The sequence below is a fragment of the Oncorhynchus mykiss genome, unplaced genomic scaffold, assembly GCF_013265735.2.
Source record: "Oncorhynchus mykiss isolate Arlee unplaced genomic scaffold, USDA_OmykA_1.1 un_scaffold_325, whole genome shotgun sequence".
In the NCBI taxonomy this organism is placed as follows: Eukaryota; Metazoa; Chordata; class Actinopteri; order Salmoniformes; family Salmonidae; genus Oncorhynchus; species Oncorhynchus mykiss.
The window spans coordinates 95,710-112,944 of NW_023493774.1; the positions used below are offsets into that span (position 1 = coordinate 95,710).

The window sequence follows — 17,235 nt, forward strand, 5'->3', positions numbered from 1 at the left end:
GTCCAGCTGTTTTCTTATTTAACCTTGATCTTTGCTCAGCTCCAGAAGGTCTGCATTTGAGAGTGTTTATTATGAATTGTTATTTCACTGTGTGAAGTTGTTATTTCATCATTCTTATTATTACTGCTGAGCAGCATGACTCCTGAGAGGCACTAAAAAACTGTCAGAAGTGGGATTTGAACCCACGCCTCCATGGGAGACTGCGACCTGAACGCAGCGCCTTAGACCGCTCGGCCATCCTGACTACAGCACAGTAACTGGGTATCGGGTTAAAGTGTATGCGGTAAAAGTAGAAATATGAACAACGCTCTAAAATCACCACAGAGACCAGAACAACTATGCACGATACTGACTTGCACTTTCAATAGTCATTTGTTTTTATAAATTAAAAAGTCCAGTCATTGATTTAACCTCAATATGGCCTTCAATGGGAAAGAGTAGTAAATCGCCATTGAATGAGCGCTAAACTGGCATCAGAATATGGCCATTCTGATATAAATGATAAAATTCCTCAGATAAGACTGAAAAAGTGTCTGGAAATATCAGCAACCATCAGGGTAAGAGTGACAACAGGTCCACATGGGGGAAATCCTTACAAATGGCTTAATGGGTCATTTCAACGCAATCGTGTTATTATTTATTTTTAGGGTTTAACAAGGCAGCTCACCTGTGACTTGACATTAGATGCGGCGACTTCGATTACCCTGCAGACGATATTTTTGTTCTTCCCGCCAATACAATCCACTGACAACGACCGACGAGTTCTGCGTTCCGAGATTATTTTTGTTATTTGCCTGTTTGGGGCCCGCCTGTGAAATTGCGCGATTCTTGCAATTCTCTTTCAGCCTCTCATCAACTAGCTGTTTTTGCAGAATATTAAAAATACGATAGTTATTCACTACTCATATTAACTAGGTGTCATTTACGTTACCTTAAGTCATTTATTTTTCAACTGGATTTTACAAAGGTGCATGACATGCAGGCGCTAAAAAGTTGTCAGGAGGGGGTTTCAAACCATGCCTATAGGGGAGTCTGCGACCTGAATGACTTAATGGTTATTTTCAATGCAATCGAGTTTTTTCTTTTTCTTTTAGGGTTTAACAAGGTTTCTCACCTGTTACCTGTGGCTTGACTTTAGATGTGGCCAGTTCGATTACCCTGCAGACTATAAGAGTGTCTTCAGAATATGGCCAATTTGACATGAATTTAAAAATGCCTCAGATAGGACCAAAAAAGTGTCTGGAGCTTCCCGTCAGGGTAAGAGTGACAACAGGTTTCCACATGTCAAAATGGGGGAAATCTTAGCAAATGGCTTCATGGTTATTCATGAGAATCGTGTTGTTGTATTGTTGAGTGTATCATGGGATCTCACCTGAAATCTGTGGCTTGACTACAAACCTGTAACCTATGCTACTGTGGCCTATAGAGCTAGAAGGCTGGATAACCAGGTGTGTAAAGGTGTGAAGTGGGACAGATGGCCTGCAGTCCTATCCCAAATGGACAACTAATCCCTATGTACTTGCGGAGATCTGAGAGGATGCGATTGGTATAAGAAACACGACTAAACTTCAACCTCCGGAGGGGTCAAAAAAATGCGTTTTCGTTGTCGGCAGGATTTGAACCTGCGCAGGAAGATCCTAATGGATTTCTAGTCCATCACCTTAACCACTCGGCCACGACAACGTTGACAGAAGAAAGCAAGCTTGTTAGGAGTGAATGGGCCAACAGGCATAGCCTACAGAAAGTGAAATTTAACAACTGAAAGATAATGCAGTAACTCATTATAATGCAATAACACAAAATCTTCCCCTCATTCATTTGTTATTAAGTCCAGCTGTTTTCTTATTTAACCTTGATCTTTGCTCAGCTCCAGAAGGCTGCATTTGAGAGTGTTTATTATGAATTGTTATTTCACTGTGTGAAGTTGTTATTTCATCATTCTTATTATTACTGCTGAGCAGCATGACTCCTGAGAGGCACTAAAAAACTGTCAGAAGTGGGATTTGAACCCACGCCTCCATGGGAGACTGCGACCTGAACGCAGCGCCTTAGACCGCTCGGCCATCCTGACTACAGCACAGTAACTGGGTATCAGGTTAAAGTGTATGCGGTAAAAGTAGAAATATGAACAACGCTCTAAAGTCACCACAGAGACCAGAACAACTATGCACGATACTGACTTGCACTTTCAATAGTCATTTGTTTTTATAAATTAAAAAGTCCAGTCATTGATTTAACCTCAATATGGCCTTCAATGGGAAAGAGTAGTAAATCGCCATTGAATGAGCGCTAAACTGGCATCAGAATATGGCCATTCTGATATAAATGATAAAATTCCTCAGATAAGACTGAAAACGTGTCTGGAAATATCAGCAACCATCAGGGTAAGAGTGACAACAGGTCCACATGGGGGAAATCCTTACAAATGGCTAATGGGTCATTTCATCGCAATCGTGTTATTATTTATTTTTAGGGTTTAACAAGGCAGCTCACCTGTGACTTGACATTAGATGCGGCGACTTCGATTACCCTGCAGACGATATTTTTGTTCTTCCCGCCAATACAATCCACTGACAACGACCGACGAGTTCTGCGTTCCAAGATTATTTTTGTTATTTGCCTGTTTGGGGCCCGCCTGTGAAATTGCACGATTCTTGCAATTCTCTTTCAGCCTCTCATCAACTAGCTGTTTTTGCAGAATATTAAAAATACGATAGTTGTTCACTACTCATATTAACTAGGTGTCATTTACGTTACCTTAAGTCATTTATTTTTCAACTGGATTTTACAAAGGTGCATGACATGCAGGCGCTAAAAAATTGTCAGGAGGGGGTTTCAAACCATGCCTATAGGGGAGTCTGCGACCTGAATGACTTAATGGTTATTTTCAATGCAATCGAGTTTTTTCTTTTTCTTTTAGGGTTTAACAAGGTTTCTCACCTGTTACCTGTGGCTTGACTTTAGATGTGGCCAGTTCGATTACCCTGCAGCCTAAGAGTGTCTTCAGAATATGGCCAATTTGACATGAATTTAAAAATGCCTCAGATAGGACCAAAAAAGTGTCTGGAGCTTCCCGTCAGGGTAAGAGTGACAACAGGTTTCCACATGTCAAAATGGGGGAAATCTTAGCAAATGGCTTCATGGTTATTCATGAGAATCGTGTTGTTGTATTGTTGAGTGTATCATGGGATCTCACCTGAAATCTGTGGCTTGACTACAAACCTGTAACCTATGCTACTGTGGCCTATAGAGCTAGAAGGCTGGATAACCAGGTGTGTAAAGGTGTGAAGTGGGACAGATGGCCTGCAGTCCTATCCCAAATGGACAACTAATCCCTATGTACTTGCGGAGATCTGAGAGGATGCGATTGGTATAAGAAACACGACTAAACTTCAACCTCCGGAGGGGTCAAAAAAATGCATTTTCGTTGTCGGCAGGATTTGAACCTGCGCAGGAACATCCTAATGGATTTCTAGTCCATCGCCTTAACCACTCGGCCACGACAACGTTGACAGAAGAAAGCAAGCTTGTTAGGAGTGAATGGGCCAACAGGCATAGCCTACAGAAAGTGAAATTTAACAACTGAAAGATAATGCAGTAACTCATTATAATGCAATAACACAAAATGTTCCCCTCATTCATTTGTTATTAAGTCCAGCTGTTTTCTTATTTAACCTTGATCTTTGCTCAGCTCCAGAAGGCTGCATTTGAGAGTGTTTATTATGAATTGTTATTTCACTGTGTGAAGTTGTTATTTCATCATTCTTATTATTACTGCTGAGCAGCATGACTCCTGAGAGGCACTAAAAAACTGTCAGAAGTGGGATTTGAACACACGCCTCCATGGGAGACTGCGACCTGAACGCAGCGCCTTAGACCGCTCGGCCATCCTGACTACAGCACAGTAACTGGGTATCAGGTTAAAGTGTATGCGGTAAAAGTAGAAATATGAACAACGCTCTAAAGTCACCACAGAGACCAGAACAACTATGCACGATACTGACTTGCACTTTCAATAGTCATTTGTTTTTATAAATTAAAAAGTCCAGTCATTGATTTAACCTCAATATGGCCTTCAATGGGAAAGAGTAGTAAATCGCCATTGAATGAGCGCTAAACTGGCATCAGAATATGGCCATTCTGATATAAATGATAAAATTCCTCAGATAAGACTGAAAACGTGTCTGGAAATATCAGCAACCATCAGGGTAAGAGTGACAACAGGTCCACATGGGGGAAATCCTTACAAATGGCAATGGGTCATTTCATCGCAATCGTGTTATTATTTATTTTTAGGGTTTAACAAGGCAGCTCACCTGTGACTTGACATTAGATGCGGCGACTTCGATTACCCTGCAGACGATATTTTTGTTCTTCCCGCCAATACAATCCACTGACAACGACCGACGAGTTCTGCGTTCCGAGATTATTTTTGTTATTTGCCTGTTTGGGGCCCGCCTGTGAAATTGCACGATTCTTGCAATTCTCTTTCAGCCTCTCATCAACTAGCTGTTTTTGCAGAATATTAAAAATACGATAGTTGTTCACTACTCATATTAACTAGGTGTCATTTACGTTACCTTAAGTCATTTATTTTTCAACTGGATTTTACAAAGGTGCATGACATGCAGGCGCTAAAAAATTGTCAGGAGGGGGTTTCAAACCATGCCTATAGGGGAGTCTGCGACCTGAATGACTTAATGGTTATTTTCAATGCAATCGAGTTTTTTCTTTTTCTTTTAGGGTTTAACAAGGTTTCTCACCTGTTACCTGTGGCTTGACTTTAGATGTGGCCAGTTCGATTACCCTGCAGCCTAAGAGTGTCTTCAGAATATGGCCAATTTGACATGAATTTAAAAATGCCTCAGATAGGACCAAAAAAGTGTCTGGAGCTTCCCGTCAGGGTAAGAGTGACAACAGGTTTCCACATGTCAAAATGGGGGAAATCTTAGCAAATGGCTTCATGGTTATTCATGAGAATCGTGTTGTTGTATTGTTGAGTGTATCATGGGATCTCACCTGAAATCTGTGGCTTGACTACAAACCTGTAACCTATGCTACTGTGGCCTATAGAGCTAGAAGGCTGGATAACCAGGTGTGTAAAGGTGTGAAGTGGGACAGATGGCCTGCAGTCCTATCCCAAATGGACAACTAATCCCTATGTACTTGCGGAGATCTGAGAGGATGCGATTGGTATAAGAAACACGACTAAACTTCAACCTCCGGAGGGGTCAAAAAAAGCATTTTCGTTGTCGGCAGGATTTGAACCTGCGCAGGAAGATCCTAATGGATTTCTAGTCCATCGCCTTAACCACTCGGCCACGACAACAGTTGACAGAAGAAAACAAGCTTGTTAGGAGTGAATGGGCCAACAGGCATAGCCTACAGAAAGTGAAATTTAACAACTGAAAGATAATGCAGTAACTCATTATAATGCAATAACACAAAATGTTCCCCTCATTCATTTGTTATTAAGTCCAGCTGTTTTCTTATTTAACCTTGATCTTTGCTCAGCTCCAGAAGGCTGCATTTGAGAGTGTTTATTATGAATTGTTATTTCACTGTGTGAAGTTGTTATTTCATCATTCTTATTATTACTGCTGAGCAGCATGACTCCTGAGAGGCACTAAAAAACTGTCAGAAGTGGGATTTGAACACACGCCTCCATGGGAGACTGCGACCTGAACGCAGCGCCTTAGACCGCTCGGCCATCCTGACTACAGCACAGTAACTGGGTATCAGGTTAAAGTGTATGCGGTAAAAGTAGAAATATGAACAACGCTCTAAAGTCACCACAGAGACCAGAACAACTATGCACGATACTGACTTGCACTTTCAATAGTCATTTGTTTTTATAAATTAAAAAGTCCAGTCATTGATTTAACCTCAATATGGCCTTCAATGGGAAAGAGTAGTAAATCGCCATTGAATGAGCGCTAAACTGGCATCAGAATATGGCCATTCTGATATAAATGATAAAATTCCTCAGATAAGACTGAAAACGTGTCTGGAAATATCAGCAACCATCAGGGTAAGAGTGACAACAGGTCCACATGGGGGAAATCCTTACAAATGGCAATGGGTCATTTCATCGCAATCGTGTTATTATTTATTTTTAGGGTTTAACAAGGCAGCTCACCTGTGACTTGACATTAGATGCGGCGACTTCGATTACCCTGCAGACGATATTTTTGTTCTTCCCGCCAATACAATCCACTGACAACGACCGACGAGTTCTGCGTTCCGAGATTATTTTTGTTATTTGCCTGTTTGGGGCCCGCCTGTGAAATTGCACGATTCTTGCAATTCTCTTTCAGCCTCTCATCAACTAGCTGTTTTTGCAGAATATTAAAAATACGATAGTTGTTCACTACTCATATTAACTAGGTGTCATTTACGTTACCTTAAGTCATTTATTTTTCAACTGGATTTTACAAAGGTGCATGACATGCAGGCGCTAAAAAATTGTCAGGAGGGGGTTTCAAACCATGCCTATAGGGGAGTCTGCGACCTGAATGACTTAATGGTTATTTTCAATGCAATCGAGTTTTTTCTTTTTCTTTTAGGGTTTAACAAGGTTTCTCACCTGTTACCTGTGGCTTGACTTTAGATGTGGCCAGTTCGATTACCCTGCAGCCTAAGAGTGTCTTCAGAATATGGCCAATTTGACATGAATTTAAAAATGCCTCAGATAGGACCAAAAAAGTGTCTGGAGCTTCCCGTCAGGGTAAGAGTGACAACAGGTTTCCACATGTCAAAATGGGGGAAATCTTAGCAAATGGCTTCATGGTTATTCATGAGAATCGTGTTGTTGTATTGTTGAGTGTATCATGGGATCTCACCTGAAATCTGTGGCTTGACTACAAACCTGTAACCTATGCTACTGTGGCCTATAGAGCTAGAAGGCTGGATAACCAGGTGTGTAAAGGTGTGAAGTGGGACAGATGGCCTGCAGTCCTATCCCAAATGGACAACTAATCCCTATGTACTTGCGGAGATCTGAGAGGATGCGATTGGTATAAGAAACACGACTAAACTTCAACCTCCGGAGGGGTCAAAAAAAAGCATTTTCGTTGTCGGCAGGATTTGAACCTGCGCAGGAAGATCCTAATGGATTTCTAGTCCATCGCCTTAACCACTCGGCCACGACAACGCTGACAGAAGAAAACAAGCTTGTTAGGAGTGAATGGGCCAACAGGCATAGCCTACAGAAAGTGAAATTTAACAACTGAAAGATAATGCAGTAACTCATTATAATGCAATAACGCAAAATGTTCCCCTCATTCATTTGTTATTAAGTCCAGCTGTTTTCTTATTTAACCTTGATCTTTGCTCAGCTCCAGAAGGTCTGCATTTGAGAGTGTTTATTATGAATTGTTATTTCACTGTGTGAAGTTGTTATTTCATCATTCTTATTATTACTGCTGAGCAGCATGACTCCTGAGAGGCACTAAAAAACTGTCAGAAGTGGGATTTGAACCCACGCCTCCATGGGAGACTGCGAACTGAACGCAGCGCCTTAGACCGCTCGGCCATCCTGACTACAGCACAGTAACTGGGTATCGGGTTAAAGTGTATGCGGTAAAAGTAGAAATATGAACAACGCTCTAAAATCACCACAGAGACCAGAACAACTATGCACGATACTGACTTGCACTTTCAATAGTCATTTGTTTTTATAAATTAAAAAGTCCAGTCATTGATTTAACCTCAATATGGCCTTCAATGGGAAAGAGTAGTAAATCGTCATTGAATGAGCGCTAAACTGGCATCAGAATATGGCCATTCTGATATAAATGATACAATTCCTCAGATAAGACTGAAAAAGTGTCTGGAAATATCAGCAACCATCAGGGTAAGAGTGACAACAGGTCCACATTGGGGAAATCCTTACAAATGGCTTAATGGGTCATTTCAAAGCAATCGTGTTATTATTTATTTTTAGGGTTTAACAAGGCAGCTCACCTGTGACTTGACATGAGATGCGGCGACTTTGATTACCCTGCAGACAATATTTTTGTTCTTCCCGCCAATACAATCCACTGACAACGACCGACGAGTTCTGCGTTCCGAGATCATTTTTGTTATTTGCTTGTTTGGGGCCCGCCTGTGAAATTGCGCGATTCTTGCAATTCTCTTTCAGCCTCTCATCAACTAGCTGTTTTTGCAGAATATTAAAAATACGATAGTTATTCACTACTCATATTAACTAGGTGTCATTTACGTTACCTTAAGTCATTTATTTTTCAACTGGATTTTACAAAGGTGCATGACATGCAGGCGCTAAAAAATTGTCAGGAGGGGGTTTCAAACCATGCCTATAGGGGAGTCTGCGACCTGAATGACTTAATGGTTATTTTCAATGCAATCAAGTTTTTTCTTTTTCTTTTAGGGTTTAACAAGGTTTCTCACCTGTTACCTGTGGCTTGACTTTAGATGTGGCCAGTTCGATTACCCTGCAGCCTAAGAGTGTCTTCAGAATATGGCCAATTTGACATGAATTTAAAAATGCCTCAGATAGGACCAAAAAAGTGTCTGGAGCTTCCCGTCAGGGTAAGAGTGACAACAGGTTTCCACATGTCAAAATGGGGGAAATCTTAGCAAATGGCTTCATGGTTATTCATGAGAATCGTGTTGTTGTATTGTTGAGTGTATCATGGGATCTCACCTGAAATCTGTGGCTTGACTACAAACCTGTAACCTATGCTACTCAATCAATCAAATGTATTTTATATAGCCCTTCGTACATCAGCTGATATCTCAAAGTGCTGTACAGAAACCCAGCCCAAAACCCCAAACAGCAAGCAATGCAGGTGAAGAAGCACGGTGGCTAGGAAAAACTCCCTAGAAAGGCCAAAACCTAGGAAGAAACCTAGAGAGGAACCAGGCTATGTGGGGTGGCCAGTCCTCTTCTGGCTGTGCCGGGTGGAGATTATAACAAAACATGGTCAAGATGTTCAAATGTTCATAAATGACCAGCATGGTCGAATAATAATAAGGCAGAATAGTTGAAACTGGAGCAGCAGCACAGTCAGGTGGACTGGGGACAGCAAGGAGTCATCATGTCAGGTATTCCTGGGGCATGGTCCTAGGGCTCAGGTCCTCCGAGAGAGAGAAAGAAAGAGAGAATTAGAGAGAGCATATGTGGGATGGCCAGTCCTCTTCTGGCTGTGCCGGGTGGAGATTATAACAAAACATGGTCAAGATGTTCAAATGTTCATAAATGACCAGCATGGTCGAATAATAATAAGGCAGAATAGTTGAAACTGGAGCAGCAGCACAGTCAGGTGGACTGGGGACAGCAAGGAGTCATCATGTCAGGTAGTCCTGGGGCATGGTCCTAGGGCTCAGGTCCTCCGAGAGAGAGAAAGAGAGAAGGAGAGAATTAGAGAACGCACACTTAGATTCACACAGGACACCGAATAGGACAGGAGAAGTACTCCAGATATAACAAACTGACCCTAGCCCCCCGACACATAAACTACTGCAGCATAAATACTGGAGGCTGAGACAGGAGGGGTCAGGAGACACTGTGGCCCACTCCGAGGACACCCCCGGACAGGGCCAAACAGGAAGGATATAACCCCACCCACTTTGCCAAAGCACAGCCCCCACACCACTAGAGGGATATCTTCAACCACCAACATACCATCCTGAGACAAGGCTGAGTATAGCCCACAAAGACCTCCGCCACGGCACAACTTAAGGGGGGGGGGGGGGGGGGGCAACCCACAGACAGGATGACCACATCAGTGACTCAACCCACTCAGGTGACGCACCCCCTCCAGGGACGGCATGAGAGAGCCCCAGTAAAGCCAGTGACTCAGCCCCTGTAATAGGGTTAGAGGCAGAGAATCCCAGTGGAAAGAGGGGAACCGGCCAGGCAGAGACAGCAAGGGTGGTTCGTTGCTCCAGAGCCTTTCCGTTCACCCTCCCACTCCTGGGCCAGACTACACTCAATCATATGACCCACTGAAGAGATGAGTCTTCAGTAGAGACTTAAAGGTTGAGACCGAGTTTGCGTCTCTGACATGGGTAGGCAGACCGTTCCATAAAAATGGAGCTCTATAGGAGAAAGCCCTGCCTCCAGCTGTTTGCTTAAAAATTCTAGGGACAATTAGGAGGCCTGCGTCTTGTGACCGTAGCGTACGTGTAGGTATGTACGGCAGGACCAAATCAGAGAGATAGATAGGAGCAAGCCCATGTAATGCTTTGTAGGTTAGCAGTAAAACCTTGAAATCAGCCCTTGCTTTGACAGGAAGCCAGTGTAGAGAGGCTAGCACTGGAGTAATATGATCAAATTTTTTGGTTCTAGTCAGGATTCTAGCAGCCGTATTTAGCACTAACTGAAGTTTATTTAGTGCTTTATCCGGGTAGCCGGAAAGTAGAGCATTGCAGTAGTCTAACCTGGAAGTGACAAAAGCATGGATTAATTTTTCTGCATCATTTTTGGACAGAAAGTTCCTGATTTTTGCAATGTTACGTAGATGGAAAAAAGCTGTCCTTGAAATGGTCTTGATATGTTCTTCAAAAGAGAGATCAGGGTCCAGAGTAACGCCGAGGTCCTTCACAGTTTTATTTGAGACGACTGTACAACCATTAAGATTAATTGTCAGATTCAACAGAAGATCTCTTTGTTTCTTGGGACCTAGAACAAGCATCTCTGTTTTGTCCGAGTTTAAAAGTAGAAAGTTTGCAGCCATCCACTTCCTTATGTCTGAAACACATTCTTCTAGCAAGGGCAATTTTGGGGCTTCACCATGTTTAATTGAAATGTACAGCTGTGTGTCATCCGCATAGCAGTGAAAGTTAACATTATGTTTTCGAATAACATCCCCAAGAGGTAAAATATATAGTGAAAACAATAGTGGTCCTAAAACGGAACCTTGAGGAACACCGAAATTTACAGTTGATTTGTCAGAGGACAGACCATTCACAGAGACAAACTGATATCTTTCCGACAGATAAGATCTAAACCAGGCCAGAACTTGTCCGTGTAGACCAATTTGGGTTTCCAATCTCTCCAAAAGAATGTGGTGATCGATGGTATCAAAAGCAGCACTAAGGTCTAGGAGCACGAGGACAGATGCAGAGCCTCGGTCCGATGCCATTAAAATGTCATTTACCACCTTCACAAGTGCCCTCTCATTGCTATGATGGGGTCTAAAACCAGACTGAAGCATTTCGTATACATTGTTTGTCTTCAGGAAGGCAGTGAGTTGTTGCGCAACAGCCTTTTCTAAAATTTTTGAGAGGAATGGAAGATTTGATATAGGCCGATAGTTTTTTATATTTTCTGGGTCAAGGTTTGGCTTTTTCAAGAGAGGCTTTATTACTGCCACTTTTAGTGAGTTTGGTACACATCCGGTGGATAGAGAGCCGTTTATTATGTTCAACATAGGAGGGCCAAGCACAGGAAGCAGCTCTTTCAGTAGTTTAGTTGGAATAGGGTCCAGTATGCAGCTTGAAGGTTTAGAGGCCATGATTATTTTCATCATTGTACTAAAACACTTGAGTGTCTCTCTTGATCCTAGGTCCTGGCAGAGTTGTGCAGACTCAGGACAACTGAGCTTTGAAGGAATACGCAGATTTAAGGAAGAGTCCGTAATTTGCTTTCTAATAATCATAATCTTTTCCTCAAAGAAGTTCATGAATTTATCACTGCTAAAGTGAAAGTCATCCTCTCTTGGGGAATGCTGCTTTTTAGTTAGCTTATAGGCTACTGTGGCCTATAGAGCTAGAAGGCTGGATAACCAGGTGTGTAAAGGTGTGAAGTGGGACAGATGGCCTGCAGTCCTATCCCAAATGGACAACTAATCCCTATGTACTTGCGGAGATCTGAGAGGATGCGATTGGTATAAGAAACACGACTAAACTTCAACCTCCGGAGGGGTCAAAAAAATGCATTTTCGTTGTCGGCAGGATTTGAGCCTGCGCAGGAAGATCCTAATGGATTTCTAGTCCATCGCCTTAACCACTCGGCCACGACAACGTTGACAGAAGAAAACAAGCTTGTTAGGAGTGAATGGGCCAACAGGCATAGCCTACAGAAAGTGAAATTTAACAACTGAAAGATAATGCAGTAACTCATTATAATGCAATAACACAAAATGTTCCCCTCATTCATTTGTTATTAAGTCCAGCTGTTTTCTTATTTAACCTTGATCTTTGCTCAGCTCCAGAAGGTCTGCATTTGAGAGTGTTTATTATGAATTGTTATTTCACTGTGTGAAGTTGTTATTTCATCATTCTTATTATTACTGCTGAGCAGCATGCGGCACTAAAAAACTGTCAGAAGTGGGATTTGAACCCACGCCTCCATGGGAGACTGCGACTTGAACGCAGCGCCTTAGACCGCTCGGCCATCCTGACTACAGCACAGTAACTGGGTATCGGGTTAAAGTGTATGCGGTAAAAGTAGAAATATGAACAACGCTCTAAAATCACCACAGAGACCAGAACAACTATGCACGATACTGACTTGCACTTTCAATAGTCATTTGTTTTTATAAATTAAAAAGTCCAGTCATTGATTTAACCTCAATATGGCCTTCAATGGGAAAGAGTAGTAAATCGTCATTGAATGAGCGCTAAACTGGCATCAGAATATGGCCATTCTGATATAAATGATACAATTCCTCAGATAACACTGAAAAAGTGTCTGGAAATATCAGCAACCATCAGGGTAAGAGTGACAACAGGTCCACATGGGGGAAATCCTTACAAATGGCTTAATGAGTCATTTCAACGCAATCGTGTTATTATTTATTTTCAGGGTTTAACAAGGCAGCTCACCTGTGATTTGACATTAGATGCGGCGACTTTGATTACCCTGCAGACAATATTTTTGTTCTTCCCGCCAATACAATCCACTGACAATGACCGACGAGTTCTGCGTTCCGAGATTATTTTTGTTATTTGCCTGTTTGGGGCCCGCCTGTGAAATTGCGCGATTCTTGCAATTCTCTTTCAGCCTCTCATCAACTAGCTGTTTTTGCAGAATATTACAAATACGATAGTTATTCACTACTCATATTAACTAGGTGTCATTTACGTTACCTTAAGTCATTTATTTTTCAACTGGATTTTACAAAGGTGCATGACATGCAGGCGCTAAAAAGTTGTCAGGAGGGGGTTTCAAACCATGCCTATAGGGGAGTCTGCGACCTGAATGACTTAACTAGGTGTCATTTACGTTACCTTAAGTCATTTATTTTTCAACTGGATTTTACAAAGGTGCATGACATGCAGGCGCTAAAAAGTTGTCAGGAGGGGGTTTCAAACCATGCCTATAGGGGAGTCTGCGACCTGAATGACTTAATGGTTATTTTCAATGCAATCGAGTTTTTCTTTTTCTTTTAGGGTTTAACAAGGTTTCTCACCTGTTACCTGTGGCTTGACTTTAGATGTGGCCAGTTCGATTACCCTGCAGACTATAAGAGTGTCTTCAGAATATGGCCAATTTGACATGAATTTAAAAATGCCTCAGATAGGGTCTGCATTTGAGAGTGTTTATTATGAATTGTTATTTCACTGTGTGAACTAAAAAACTGTCAGAAGTGGGATTTGAACCCATGCCTCCATGGGAGACTGCGACCTGAACGCAGCGCCTTAGACCGCTCGGCCATCCTGACTACAGCACAGTAACTGGGTATCGGGTTAAAGTGTATGCGTTAAAAGTAGAAATATGAACAACGCTCTAAAATCACCACAGAGACCAGAACAACTATGCACGATACTGACTTGCACTTTCAATAGTCATTTGTTTTTACAAATTAAAAAGTCCAGTCATTGATTTAAAACCTGTTTAGGATATGGCAGACATATGCCCCCTTTGGAGAGATTGGGTACCCCTAGTAAACTGAAAAATAAATCTGTCAACAATTGCTAATATATGCAAATAAAAATTATTATTGGATAGAAAACACTCTAAAGATTCTAAAACCGTTGGAATTATGTCTGTAAGTATAGCAGAACTCACAGGGCAGGCATTCTTCCAAACTAGTTTTTGTGGCCATGAAAGTTGGAGCAACTTTGACGTCATGGCCCCCACCCTTCCCAACCAGTTATGATTCTGGGGATACTTTCTATCTCTTCCGCTAGATGTCCTCTTTCAGTAGAGCTTTGAATCGTTCAAATCCCGCGAGAATTGACCCTATGGGAGTGAAATTAGTGCGTGCCACGAGAAAATAGGCTGTGCGTAGGGGCGCGAATTGGTCCCAGCCATTCCTTTGTTCCAGCACTCAAGAGAGGGGCAGACGATGGCCGATTGAATTGAAGTTTGTTTTGTGTGTCTAAAACATCATAAAGCTTGCTTCTGCACTTAGTTTGACCTGTTTAGTCGACATATAATATGTAATTTTGAAGTTTTGATGCGCAACTTTTCCGGACCAGAGGACGTTTTGGGTGCATTTCAGCTGATGTTATTAGCCTGTTAGATCTCTAGGGGCGCTATTTCATTTTTGGATAAAAAACGTTCCCGTTTTAAGCGCGATATTTTGTCACGAAAAGATGCTCGACTATGCATATTCTTGACAGTTTTGGAAAGAAAACACTCTGAAGTTTCAGAATCTGCAAAGATTTTGTCTGTAAGTGCCCCAGAACTCATTCTACAGGCGAAACCAAGATGATGCATCAACCAGGAATTAGCAGAATTTCTGAAGCTCTGTTTTCCATTGTCTCCTTATATGGCTGTGATTGCGCAAGGAATGAGCCTACACTTTCTGTCGTTCGCCCAAGGTCTTAGCAGCATTGTGACGTATTTGTAGGCATATCATTGGAAGATTGACCATAAGAGACTACATTTTCCAAGTGTCCGCCTGGTGTCCTGCGTGGAATTCGGTGCGCAATTGCCAGCTGCTTGTACTTTACCATTTGATTCAGGGGAGAAAGCATGTGTCCAAGAACGATGTATCAATGAAGAGATATGTGAAAAACACCTTGATGATTGATTCTAAACAACGTTTGCCATGTTTTCAGTCGATATTATGGAGTTAATTTGGAAAAAAGTTCGCGTTTTGAGGACTGAATTTTCGGGGTTTTTTTGGTAGCCAAATGTGATGTATAAAACGGAGCTATTTCTAATACACAAAGAATCTTTTTGGAAAAACTGAGCATCTGCTATCCAACTGAGAGTATCCTCATTGAAAACATCAGAAGTTCTTCAAAGGTAAATTATTTTATTTGAAGGCTTTTATGTTTTTGTTGAAATGTTGCGTGCTGGATGCTAACGCTAATGCTAACGCTAAATCCTTTGTTTGCTAGCTACTGTTACACAAATGATTGTTTTCCTATGGTTGAGAAGCATATTTTGAAAATCTGAGATGACAGTGTTGTTTACAAAAGGCTAAGCTTGCGAGATGGCATATTTATTTCATTTCATTTGCGATTTTCATGAATAGTTAACGTTGCGTTATGGTAATGAGCTTGAGGCTGTAGTCACGATACCGGATCCGGGTTTGGGAGATCAGAGAGGTTAACTAGGTGTCATTTACGTTACCTTAAGTCATTTATTTTTCAACTGGATTTTACAAAGGTGCATGACATGCAGGCGCTAAAAAGTTGTCAGGAGGGGGTTTCAAACCATGCCTATAGGGGAGTCTGCGACCTGAATGACTTAATGGTTATTTTCAATGCAATCGAGTTTTTCTTTTTCTTTTAGGGTTTAACAAGGTTTCTCACCTGTTACCTGTGGCTTGACTTTAGATGTGGCCAGTTCGATTGCCCTGCAGACTATAAGAGTGTCTTCAGAATATGGCCAATTTGACATGAATTTAAAAATGCCTCAGATAGGACCAAAAAAGTGTCTGGAGCTTCCCGTCAGGGTAAGAGTGACAACAGGTTTCCACATGTCAAAATGGGGGAAATCTTAGCAAATGGCTTAATGGTTATTCATGAGAATTGTGTTGTTGTATTGTTGAGTGTATCATGGGATCTCATCTGAAATCTGTGGCTTGACTACAAACCTGTAACCTATGCTACTGTGGCCTATAGAGCTAGAAGGCTGGATAACCAGGTGTGTAAAGGTGTGAAGTGGGACAGATGGCCTACAGTCCTATCCCAAATGGACAACTAATCCCTATGTACTTGCGGAGATCTGAGAGGATGCGATTGGTATAAGAAACACGACTAAACTTCAACCTCCGGAGGGGTCAAAAAAAAAGCATTTTCGTTGTCGGCAGGATTTGAACCTGCGCAGGAACATCCTAATGGATTTCTAGTCCATCGCCTTAACCACTCGGCCACGACAACGTTGACAGAAGAAAACAGGCTTGTTAGGAGTGAATGGGCCAACAGGCATAGCCTACAGAAAGTGAAATTTAACAACTGAAAGATAATGCAGTAACTCATTATAATGCAATAACACAAAATGTTCCCCTCATTCATTTGTTATTAAGTCCAGCTGTTTTCTTATTTAACCTTGATCTTTGCTCAGCTCCAGAAGGTCTGCATTTGAGAGTGTTTATTATGAATTGTTATTTCACTGTGTGAAGTTGTTATTTCATCATTCTTATTATTACTGCTGAGCAGCATGGCTCCTGAGAGGCACTAAAAAACTGTCAGAAGTGGGATTTGAACACACGCCTCCATGGGAGACTGCGACCTGAACGCAGCGCCTTAGACCGCTCAGCCATCCTGACTACAGCACAGTAACTGGGTATCGGTTTAAAGTGTATGCGGTAAAAGTAGAAGTATGAACAAAGCTCTAAAATCACCACAGAGACCAGAACAACTATGCACGATACTGACTTGCACTTTCAATAGTCATTTGTTTTTATAAATTAAAAAGTCCAGTCATTGATTTAACCTCAATATGGCCTTCAATGGGAAAGAGTAGTAAATCGCCATTGAATGAGCGCTAAACTGGCATCAGAATATGGCCATTCTGATATAAATGATAAAATTCCTCAGATAAGACTGAAAAAGTGTCTGGAAATATCAGCAACCATCAGGGTAAGAGTGACAACAGGTCCACATTGGGGAAATCCTTACAAATGGCTTAATGAGTCATTTCAACGCAATCGTGTTATTATTTATTTTTAGGGTTTAACAAGGCAGCTCACCTGTGACTTGACATTAGATGCGGCGACTTTGATTACCCTGCAGGACAATATTTTTGTTCTTCCCGCCAATACAATCCACTGACAACGACCGACGAGTTCTGCGTTCCGAGATTATTTTTGTTATTTGCCTGTTTGGGGCCCACCTGTGAAATTGCGCGATTCTTGCAATTCT

At 41.8% G+C, this 17,235-nt stretch overlaps 8 non-coding genes across 8 annotated transcripts; all 8 read right to left on the reverse strand.

The window, feature by feature from the left end:
* Positions 1 to 161: 161 nt before the first annotated feature.
* On the reverse strand, positions 162 to 244 carry trnal-cag. The gene has a single exon. It is a non-coding gene; the product is annotated as a tRNA-Leu (tRNA).
* A 1,357-nt stretch (positions 245 to 1,601) lies between these two features.
* Positions 1,602 to 1,683, reverse strand: trnas-aga. Its single transcript has one exon. It is a non-coding gene; the product is annotated as a tRNA-Ser (tRNA).
* A 305-nt stretch (positions 1,684 to 1,988) lies between these two features.
* trnal-cag lies at positions 1,989 to 2,071 on the reverse strand. Its single transcript has one exon. It is a non-coding gene; the product is annotated as a tRNA-Leu (tRNA).
* A 1,354-nt stretch (positions 2,072 to 3,425) lies between these two features.
* Positions 3,426 to 3,507, reverse strand: trnas-aga. The gene has a single exon. It is a non-coding gene; the product is annotated as a tRNA-Ser (tRNA).
* Positions 3,508 to 5,247: 1,740 nt separating this feature from the next.
* On the reverse strand, positions 5,248 to 5,329 carry trnas-aga. The gene has a single exon. It is a non-coding gene; the product is annotated as a tRNA-Ser (tRNA).
* A 1,742-nt stretch (positions 5,330 to 7,071) lies between these two features.
* On the reverse strand, positions 7,072 to 7,153 carry trnas-aga. The gene has a single exon. It is a non-coding gene; the product is annotated as a tRNA-Ser (tRNA).
* Positions 7,154 to 12,289: 5,136 nt separating this feature from the next.
* trnal-caa lies at positions 12,290 to 12,372 on the reverse strand. Its single transcript has one exon. It is a non-coding gene; the product is annotated as a tRNA-Leu (tRNA).
* A 3,797-nt stretch (positions 12,373 to 16,169) lies between these two features.
* trnas-aga lies at positions 16,170 to 16,251 on the reverse strand. The gene has a single exon. It is a non-coding gene; the product is annotated as a tRNA-Ser (tRNA).
* Between the last annotated feature and the right edge of the window lie 984 nt (positions 16,252 to 17,235).